Here is a 12,011-nt window from a genome sequence, read left to right on the forward strand (position 1 = left end):
ACATAAGGGGCATCACTTGACTATAGCCACTCCCCGTTCCTCGACCTGCAAACATTAACAACGTCCCGAGCTTTTTCACGACCACCTAGATAACTAATTTAGACGGTCGTGGCTTTTTCCGAAAGTCGAAATCACGCCAATTAGGCGACAGACAATCAACTTGGAATCAAACTGAATGGAGAGTCGAGAAGATTCGGCGAAAATATTTTTTACCGAATGTACCCAAAATGAGTCTATGACTAGCCAAGAGTAACAGAATTCGAATACTCAAATCGAATACTCCGTATCACCATTAACATTATCAATTTTGAATGAGGCTCGAGCAGAGCATCAAAAGGGCTAAAATATCTAAAACGCCTCTATTTATATCGGTTACTGTTTGGGGGGTGGGGGGCAGATTTACGGTGCCGGTCAATCACTGTTCTCCATCTGTGTTGAAAGGCTTCATTATAGGCGAAAGAAATTGAAAGGCTCAAGTTGCTCTATAGGAAGGCCCCCACAACAGGACTCAAATATGGGGACCTGGGATGAATCCTATTTTTTTCAACACTGCAAATTCACTCCACGGGGGGGGGGGGGGGGCATGAAAAATCCTGGCCAGCAAGGGTCTGGCTCCAGGTTCTATCACGAATCAAAAGATCAAGTTACCCGTTAAGCCAGGTTTTTCTAGGAGCAGGTTTCTACAGCGCGAGCAGCGTGAAATCGCTGATTGGTAAAAAAAAAAAAACCTGAATTTCCGGTTTTTAACCAATCAGCATTTTCACGCGGCGCAAAAGTTCTACTCCTAGGAAAACCCGGCTTTAGGTTCAATTCCGATCATAAGAATTTCGCTAGTTTGAGAAATGTCTCAAGCAAAATAATTTTTGTGCGAATTCTAGGTCGAGATTAGTTGTTTTATCACTGAACAACAACTGAGGGATCTTCCGGACAATAAAGTAAGTGTTGCCATTTCAACGAAATAAACCAATCAATAATAGCGAACGAAACAGAGGAACATCCGGCCTTGTCCCTTCTTACTTTATTATGTCCAATTTCAGAGGAAAAGGAATTTTATTTGCAGTTTTATCATCCGATGGCGCCACCGAATGACAAAGCAGTCTGATTTTTTCCCCCTACTCCGTCGCCATTAACTTATTCATATTTCTGTGCCAGAAATGACAGAGTTTATTGATAAATTTCTTGTAATATTTCATTGGAACGGATCCAAGAGTCCTGTTGTGGTTTACTCCCCCCCGTTCTCATTCTCAATGCAATGTCACAACATCGCAAGAATTCACCGCCATCTGTGAAGAAAAACGAGCGCCGCATATGGTTTATTTAATCATCGAGAAAGCGCTATCTATTGACGACAGACCAAGGGAAATTCATTTCTTCAATCTTAGCGCACGAACATAGTGCAACAGGTTTTTCTCTAGTTCCTGGAAAAAAAAAAAAAAATTGCATCAATCCGAAACGACGCCGACTTTCAGAAAACCGGCCGCACTATGTTCGTGCCAATGGCGCTATACCGTCCACTGGAAGCAACAGCACGCGGTAAGCAGTGCCGTCTTAATGCATGGGCTCACCCGGAGGCCTCAAGATGAGAGGGTCCTCACAAAAACGAAAATTAGTTGAAATTTTCGAGAATTTTCCAGGTAGGGCCTCAAAAACATCACTTGGCCCGGGAACCCATGATGCTCTTGGCTGGTTGGCCCTGTCGGTTAGCAACTCGGGCGACTAGAGACGTGTGCCGTCGTCCACTGAAAGCGACCCTTATCCGCTACTCGGTTCGTGACTGCCCTGTATCTATATACAGGGTACATAGTTAAACAGGGCGTATGGCATTTAACTGACGAACCGTTGAACCCAGAGGCATACTTCCAATTAGAAAAAATATCCAAATAATGTGTAGTACTCAGATATGTCACTCATGTTGCAAAGGGGTTACTAAAATAAAAATAAAACATTTTAAACCGTCCCAGTGTGCCCAAAAAACCTATTAGAAAGGTGTTGCCCTGTCTCTCCTGATGATACTTAAAAAATTCCGTGTTTCTAAGTATAATATTCACTGAGGTAAGTCCCACGCTTTCTATGCCATTCTTTTGATCACTCACTTTATAAGTCGTTCACAGGCCTCTAGTCCTTCGTTCCCTATATCATCTTTTGGTCGCTCACTTGTTTGCACATTTTTTCGGTCACTCATTGACCTAGTTTCCACGCTCACTATTGATCGCGCACATGCTTGCTCACTCTATAGGTCACTCACCGACCCAATTCCTCACTCTCTATGTCACAATTTTTGTCACATGCTCGCACGCTCTTTTCGTCGTTCACTGACTTAGTCCCCTCAATCTATATGCAGGATGCTTTTGACCCACTTCTCCTATTTTCTAATTTTCTTGACAACTTAATCCTCAAATTTTCTACTCTGGACTATAGCCCCCTTAGCCCTCTCCAATTTGTGGATCATCACCTTGAGTTTGACCACGCGTTAAGATGGCAGGCGTGGATCCAGGACGATGTGTCGAGAAAGGCGAATTGTAAGTTCGTTTGATCGCCCCATATTTTACGGGATAGACAAAATTTCCCACGTTATTCGGCTCTCGGAGGCGCGGTAGTTCCCATCGCCCTTCCTCTGGATCCGCACAGCGAAAGCAGACATTTTCATCTACGAATGAAAGCAAGGTAGACATCTTCAGCGCCGAATGGAGCGAAAGCAGACATCTTCAGCTCCGAATGAAGCTGAGGCAGAGATCTTCAAATACAAATACAACGCCACAACAGACAAAATGCCCAACGAGGTGGCTGAGAAAAAGATGCCCATAAAAATATGGATGTTATATATTTCAAAAATACAGCAACCCAATTAAAAATGCAATTAACCAAAAATTATAAACGATATATATACACATGATAAAATATTATACAATGAGGAGCTCAGCTCCGAATGGAGCTAACGCAGACATCTTCAGCTACGAATGAAGCCGAAGTAGACAGCTTCGAATGGGGTGAAGACCGACATATTTAGCTGCAAATAGTGCGGAGGCAGCTGGAATCTGCAGCTGGGAAGACGGCACAAACTCCAAGACGCCTCTTTCAAAACAGGAAAAACCGGTTCACACTTCGGGATAAAGATTGTCCCTCAACATCACCATGGCAACCGTCATTTCGCAACTCTCTGACGTCACCATTCGGAAAAAAATCTCTTTTCTTAACACCGAAATAAATGGCTCTGTGAATAGAGTCACCCATCACCCAAATAAACTGCAGAGTTATCCGTATTTAGACACGAACATGCTTTCCGCCATCTGTCATTTCGAAGATAGCCGGTCGATACGAATGTGTGTGTGTGTGTCTTACCCTGTTCCTTATATTCCCCCCCCCCTGTAATGCATGCGTCACTGGTGATAAGGAAAAAATGTCCAAAGTGTTCAAACTTGTTAGCTTTTATGGACTTTTCCTTAATTAGATTTGATTGGTTCATCCTTCATCCAAGTAAACATGCGACGTGTCTCTGTTAACCCTGATTCCGATTAATTATTACTAGTCGGTACGACTCATTTATGCAGGGTAATCGATATTGAATCGTCAATTTTTTTTTGTAATATTAACGGCGATTTCGTTAATCCATACATGCTCTACCCATGGACCGAGGGCCAAACGTGGCCTTCGGAGTGATTTGATGACGCCAGTGATACCTCAAACCTAATTTTGCAATAATAAACTAGAAGGCACATTCCCAGATCTCTTAATTAAGAGGGCTTCCTCTCGGATTTATCTCAGGCTTCCGCTGTTGCAAATTCTACAATTCTAAACAATAGAAAAGAATGAGATTCATCCAGGGCCCCTAGAATGAAACCTGTAAACATGGGGCCCCCGACTTCGAAGCTTGTCGGTCATCCCCCGCTGCGAGTGCCATGAAAAATTTTCATTTGTATTTATTTTACCAACGAATAAAATCCAGGGCCCCGACCAATTACCCGGGACACCAATTCGCATACTTTAGTGGGGCCCTCAGATTGGCTTTAGTTCGAGCTACCGATGTTGCAAATTTTACAATGTTAAATAACAGAAAATAATGAGATTCATCCAGGGCCCCCAAAATGGAACGGGCCCCTGACTCGGAAGCTTGTTGGAAATCCCCCTGTGAGTGCCGCGGCAAATGTATTCATTGTATTCATTTTCCCAACGAATAAAATCCAGGGCCCCCTCAATTGCCCGTGGCCGAATTCGCAAATTTTATGGGCCCCCCCAGACAGGATATATCTTGGACTTCCGCTATCGCAAATTTTTAAATGTTAAAGCAGCAAGACCTCCAGAAACCAACGAGATCCATCAAGGGCCCCTGGGAATGAAATCTTTTAACTTCCCCATGAAGGTAGACGTGCAATACCCCCGGGTACCCGACCTTGTGTGTTGGGAGCACTGGTGTTATTTGTATATTATACATATACATACCTCTCGGCATGACCCCCACAAGGGCAGGGCTGATAGGGGTCGGAACGTTTCTTATAACTTTGATTTTTCACACTATAAATTAACCACAGAGGGGCCCCTGAAAAGCTGGTTTAGGGGCTCGCACATCTATTCCAGCCTAGGGGCCCTGCTGTAGGATGTGAGAGCATCTCGGTGCATGCACATAACTTGGTTCCGATGGGTCAAATGGGTCCCGATATATATGCTAGAGTTAAATGAAAAACTGGACTCAAAATCGTAACCGACTTCCGTAATACAAAAACGTAACAGATTTCCATCACTCAAAAAACGTCACCCACTTCCGTTACATAAAATCGTCACTAATTTCGGTTGCTTTTCGAGTTTGTGATTTTATATTATAGAGTAGATATATCTTGTTACAAAATTCTGCGTCGGGCACCCCTCGAACATCGAATTTCGACCGACGAAAATATGAAGAAATATTTCACAAGAGTCGCGTTATTACTTTTGTTGCGTTCGATCAGCACATATAAGCCAAAAAAAACTGGTACAGGCATGCGTATGCAAATAAAGAGATATGGAACCAATCAGAGTACGGCGCTGCGGTCGGTAACGCTTATACACTATCTACCAATAAGTATTTGGACACCTGTGATAGAAAAGAAGAACTAACTTTATTCAAAATCAATAGTTGGTAGAGCCTCCGCGAGAGGCAATTACAGCGTGAACCCTCCGGGGCATACTTTCCACAAGTCCTTGCGTGACGGCTAGTGGTATTTTCTTCCACTCGGCTTGGAGAAGACATGTCAGTTCCTTCACCGATTTTGGACGGGTAAGGCACCCCTTAATTCGGCGATCCAACTCGTCCCAGAGGTTCTCGATAGGGTTCAGGTCTGGGCTCTGGGCAGACCAGTCCATTCGATGAACCCCATTGGCACCATACCAAGCCTTGGTTAACCTCGCAGTATGACAGCTGGCATTGTCGTCCTGGAAGTAACAGGGACCCACCCCGTAAAACTGCCACAACGTAGGAAGCACATTGTCATTCAAAATAGTGCAGTAGGCATCGGCGTTGAGCTTACCATGAATAGGGACCAAGGGTCCCGGTCCATACCAGGAGAAACACCCCCAGACCATAATTCCACCTCCGCCGAACTTGACTGTTGGCACAATGCATTCTGGCAGGAGACTTTCTCCAGGCAGACCCCAGACCCTGCCATCCGAACGGTAGAGGAAGAACCTTGATTCGTCGCTCCAAGGAACCCGTTTCCACTGATCTACGGTCCAATTTCGATGAGCTTTGCACCACATTAACCGAGCAACGCGGTTGGACTTATAGGATATGGCCAGAGTTGGTACTTAGTAAAGTAGTCGTAAGACTACGGTATTCCCGTGTGAGCAGATTGAGCAGATTAAATAGGTGTGTGGATGAAAGGGGGAGTGACGACGCGTGTGTGTGTGTCTTTTATAAAATATATTTAATTTAAATGTGTATACGGCAGGACTACAAAGTGAATTAATATAAAAACACTCTTCCCTCCAACAACAAGCGCAGCCATTCATCAGCGCGTTCGAAAAACCACTAACTATCTATTGCTGACGACCTTAACCCTGTGGTCGGTTTTGACCGATTCCTCACAAGGCCCTAAAAGACCGTGGGAACTGTTCCAGATCACTTTAGTGGCACGGGACATATTACCAGATAACTTAAGTGGCTCTGGGTACATTATCAGATCACTTAAGTGACCTAAGGTGCTGTTCTACATCGCTTAAGTGGCTAACGGCTCATTTCCAAATCACTTGAGTGACCTTGGGAGCTGTTCCAGATTACTTTAGTGGCACGAGACGCTTTCTAAGATCACTTGAGCCCCGCGCCACGTTTTCAAACCAATGAAGTGGCCCTCACTCTCCAAAAGATTGAGCGTCCTTGCATTAATCGATGATGAAACCATGAATTTCTTATGAGGCAACATCGATTAATTGCTGATATAGGGTTTTTAGATTCCAAAAATTGCAAATTGTAATGAGGCAATATTTGTGAGAGGATTTATGTAATAGAGATTGGAAGTATAATTGGATTTTTATCCATGTGCGCACTATTTTATCATGACTATCCGGACACATCCCCCTGAAGTTCTTGGATCTCATTAGTGGCCACTGCTGCTGTTTTCATCTGAGTTTCGAACTCGGCCATTTGATTCCTGTGAATGATACTTTGATCTCAGTGGTATGATGAACGACTCTGCTCTTCCCACACCAACCAGCGAGGGCTAAGTCACTGTTTCAACATGATTTGATGCTAGCTCATACTGCTCCTTTCAATAAGCAGCTGGTGTCTTTAAATGGGTGTCAAAAAATCAGATAGACGTGCTCAAAGCACTGATCCAAATCCTATCTAGCACCTTTTGGGATGAACTAGAATGTTGGCGGATACACGAGCCAGACCAAAACGACATAACATCCAGGCCGTGAGTAGTCTGCTGGGGCTCTTTTGTGAGAATGGTATTCCGATCTTAGATAGTGGACATAGTTGTGGCTGGTTTCCGATTCTGCAAAGTCGGCATCATTACGAATTGTGTAAAAAACCTTAAATATTCAGTTTTTTCAGTTTTTTTCTCAACCAATCCGTAACGGCGTCGACTCACAGAATCGGAAACCAGCTTCCACTATGCTCATACCCTGAGATAGGTGGATAGTCTCCCAGGAATGGCAAGCCGTGCCGGAATAAAATACAGTAGTCTGAGCTCTCTTGCAAGAATGCAGATATATTGCAATTGTCTGGCGCCGGCCCTGAATACGGGGCACAACGTGTTCTAAAAAAAAAAAAAACGAATGCTGGGACATTCGAAACGCAGGACGAATGGCAACCCTATGCTATTACGAAGTATCTTCGAAGTGTCGTACACATTTCTCTGTTTCATATCTTCCCATCATATTCCACGAGGTAGATCTTCATCTAATCTTTTGAGTGCTTCTGAGAGCGAAATACCGAAAGATACCAAAAATGTGTGTTTTCTCCATTGATTAAATATACTTTTATGCTCTATCTTCTCTGTAAATTGTTTGGACGCGCATGTGAGGAGGAAGAAGAGTGAACGAATCCATGTCCGACATGTGGAAGCACTTTCCCATTATTTATTTATTTGAAGAGATGGAAAGAGAGAAATGGGGTTTTTTCAGACCGGAGTTGATGGAAACATGAAAGCTTTCCGAGCTGTTATGTCGAATTCACTGGAGAATTCATCCGACGAAAAATTGACCGATATAGGAGTTCATCATCACGCGTATTCTTGGGTTAGTGAGCTAGTGATCAAATGAGCGACTAACCAATCACGCTAATCTCGGTGGATCATCTAGAGGTGATTTATTTACACAATATTGCTTGGCCGAGGCCTATACAAGGGAATGCGGTGATGAAGTTCGACAGAGGAGACGGTTGATGTTACAAAAGGAATCAGAAACTGTTGTACAATCAATAATGTTTGACGGGAGGTTGTTTCAGTCGGTTATTGTTCGAGGAAAAGAAACTAAATTTGAAACAATCTGTGGATGCAAAGATGGGTTTCAATTTGTGGGAATGGTTAATTCTATTGGAAAAGTATTAAGCTCTGGGGTTAGAAAACTGTAAGTGTCGATATGAAAGAGGCCGTGAAGGATTTTGAAAAGGGAAGTTAATGGAGAGATATATCCACGGGTGGAAATCAGTGGGATATTGAGTTGGCGCTTGAGTTCAGTAATGCAGGTGGAAGATGGCTTGCAGTTTAAAATGAAGCGGGAGGATTTATATTTTGAATAGATGATAATTTGTCTATATTGGAGGGGGGGGGGGAGGGGTCCCTCTCCAATATAGACAAACGTATGGGGGTCAAAGATTTCCACAGGCATAGGAGAGTACAGGAAAGATATAGGTTTGGACGAAGAGACGCCTGAAGTGACGGGTGGAGTTTTTGATGTTTCGACGAAGAAAAAAACAGTTTTTGGAGACACATGAAATGCGTAATCAACATGGAGGTCGGCAGAAATAATTACACCCAGATATTTATAAAAAGAAACTTCGGTGATTACTCACCAGAGATTAAAGAGAAATTTTCTTCGAGTAATTTCATGGAAACTTTTTGAAGAATTAAGGGGTTTGTGGTAATTAAGGGGCTAATTACTAGGACGAGCACCATTCCGATATAATGTTGAGGTTATTTTGGAGAGATGCTTGGTCTGATTCGTTGTGCACTGTTTGGTAAATGACGCAATCGTCTGCATAGAGTCTGATATGGCAATTGATGGAATTAGGAAGATCGTTTATATAAATCAGAACTAATGACGGTGAGAGGACCTAACCCTGCGGCATGCCAGACTTAACCTGGAGAAAGGGTGAGTTCTATCCCTTGAAGGAGACAAACCGACTGAGGTTGGTGAGGAAGGCTTCAACCCATTTAAGCAGTTGAACACCACATAGGCCAAGGTTTTGGAGTTCAAGTAGAAGTATATTGTGGGGCACCCTGTCAAAAGCTTTAGAGAAATCCAAGAAAGTTATATCAGTTTGGACGTTTAAAATCATTTAATCACGTAAATCATGTATGAAAAGAGCTAATTGAACAGTTACTGATAAAGATGATCGAAAGTCGCGTTGATTTAAGAAAAAGAAGTTTATTGAATCAGGGTGTATAAGCGGATTTTTCCTTGGCAGCTATGTGCTGAAAAGTTTGCAGCAGGTAGAGGTGATAGAGATTGGTCTGAAATCAAGGGGATTTGAAAGAGAACCCGATTTATATATCAATTGGGATAATCTTATCAATTTCCCAGTCAGAGGGCAAGTTAGAGACGTTGAAGATAATTAGAAATTTTATCAGCACAAAATTTAGGGATATGATTTGTGGGGCCAGTGGAGTGAGGGTTTCAATTTTTTCAAAAGATTCAGAAGGCCTACTTTAGTGAAGAAGACAGGACTAGAGTTGAATCGGAAAAAGAGTACCGAAAGGGAGTGCAGAGGAAAAAGCCCGATCCAATTCTGTGGCGGTATCAAGGTGAGAACTTAGGTCAATGTTATCAATTTTAAGGGAAGAAGGGTCAGCTGATTTAGGGCGAAGAAAATTCCAAAATTTTGAGGAGTTGGTTTTTAGGTATTGAGTTAAGTAATTTGCTTTTTTGGGGAAGGATGAAATCATTAAGGTTACGCGTGGAGGAGTTTTTGGGGACATTTCGGCGAATTTTCCTGATTAGATGGATAATATCGCGATTGATCCAAGGGTTAAAGATACATTTTGGGGAGGCATTTTTGATGGGAACAGAGAGGCTTTGCGTTTTTCGACAACAGCTTTGAATTTACTCCAGAGAATATGAATATCATTTAAGGAAGATGATGAAACGAAATCAGGGAAATGGGTGCGAAGGATATTTTGCATAAGGGGAAAGTCGGCCTTGTTTAAGTCGGGATTTGCAGCGTGTTTAAAGGAAGGGAGAGTGTAATGGAGGGGAAAATTTACAAAAGGAATTTTGTGGTCGGAAATGCCATCACAAACTTAGAAAACTTTTCGGTTAGAAGTCCCGTAGGATATGGATCGAGCCATCACACGGTTAGTTAGTGTCTTTGACCGAGAGAGCAACCAACGAGTGATCGGGGAAATGAGTATGCTTATGCAAGTGAGTAATCATATGAGAGACCGGTAGAGAGAGTGTACAAGTGAGTGACCGAAAGAACGATTAACAATATGAGTGACTGAGAAAGTGTGTATGCAAGCGAGTGACACTAACCATATGTGCGACTTGTAGACAGTGTGTAAGTAAATGAGCGGCTGAGAGCGATTAGCCATGTGAGTGGCCGAAAAGTGTGTGTAAGTCAATAACTATATGAGTGACCGGTAGACTGAGGGCATAAGTGAGCGACCGGGAGAGCGAGTAACCGTGGGAGTGACCAATAGTGTGTGTGCAAATGAGTGACAGAGAGAACGTCTAGCCATGTAAGAGACTGGAAAAGTGAGTGACCGAGAAAATGCTTGGCGAGTGGGTAACCATGTGAGCAGGTGCGGATCCGGAAGATGTGCAGGGAAAGGTGAATTGCATAAGTTGGCTTGATCGTCCCGTATTTTAGTGGAAAAAATTCCCCGTATGATTCGGATCCTGGGAGGAGCTGTCGTTCCCATCGTCCCCTTTGGATCCACACCTGAGCGAAGGCAGACATCTTCAGCTGTGAATGACGTTACGGTAGACACCTTCAGCTGCGAATGAAGTCGAGGCGAATGGAGCAGAGCCAGACATGGGCGAAGATAGTGGGGGGGGGGCATTGCCCTCCAGTGTCAAAGGTGGAGTCAACTGATCTAATGTATATATGACTTGTCATCATCATCATCGTGCCTCTGCCTCCCCAGCAATAATGACCTTGCCACCCCACCCCCCAGACTTCCAAGTCCATCTCCGCCTATGGAGCCAGACAGCATCAGCTACGAATGGAGCAGAGGCAGGCATCGTCAGCTTTGAATGAAGCCAGGGCAGATATCTGGATCTCGCGCCTGAGCGGAGACAAACATCTTCAGCTGCGAATGAGGCCGAGGCATGGGCGGAGATACGAGGGGGGGGGGGTGAAAGGTGAAGTCGACTGATCTAATGCATATACGTATAGATGAATCGACATCATCATCATCTTGCTCCCCTAGACTTCCAAGTCTATCCCCGCCTATGGGCCGAGGCAGCAGATATCTTCAGCTGCGAATAGAGCGAAAGAAGGCATATCCAGGACAATGTGTCGGTGAAGCGACTTATTAGGTAGGTCCGTTGGATCATCCCGTATTTTACGGGACAGACAAATTTTCCATATCATTCGGTTCTGGGGTGAGGCGATCGTCCCCCCCCCCCCTTCGGATCCGCGTTTGCATGGTGAGTGACGAAAGAGTGTGTGTGTAATAGCATTCCAAAAGAGAGAGAGAGAGAGAGAGAGAGTGTTATTCTCACTCACTTTTTGCGTAACTCTCGCTCGCTGTCTCAGTCATTTTTCCCAATCACTCGCTGTTTCGATCACTCACACAATAACACCCATAGTGGAAGATGTTGCCAGGTGATTTAAACTTCGAGGAATTGTTGGAGATGAATTTTCCGGACACGGCCACCGCCATTATTCGCATAAAAACAACAGGTCTGTCACCTTTTTTAAGGTTAATAGCTACGTTTTTACGATTCGGTGTCCTTACGTGCACTTTGAATTTTGCGCACCAGTAGAACTTCTCGATAACGTACACCAACGGGATCGAAAATTTTGTCCTCTAACGAGGCGTGTCCGTTAATTGAGTCCCGCAATTCAGAAAAATGCCTGTTGACGGGAGGTATCCACTAGCGGGGAGTGTCCGGTACGGGAGGTTCGTTCCACCGTATCTTCAAGACCCGTTATGAGTAAATTTGGCGAGAATAGCCAATCGATTCGTGGAGAATCTGTACGGACAAGCTTTTACATTACGACACGTGCCGATATGAGAATCCAGAGTTCAAGAGAGTCACGTATCGATCCAGGGGGAGAGAGAGAGAGAGAGAACCCCATTCACAAAAATACCATCGGGAATGCTAACGATTCGATCGGGAAAATGCCACAAATAGAAACACAGCCATTTTCT

The sequence above is a fragment of the Pholcus phalangioides genome, unplaced genomic scaffold, assembly GCF_987345545.1.
Source record: "Pholcus phalangioides strain wild (caught in Gottingen) unplaced genomic scaffold, Ppha-v1.0 ptg000020l_1, whole genome shotgun sequence".
NCBI lineage: Eukaryota > Metazoa > Arthropoda > Arachnida > Araneae > Pholcidae > Pholcus > Pholcus phalangioides.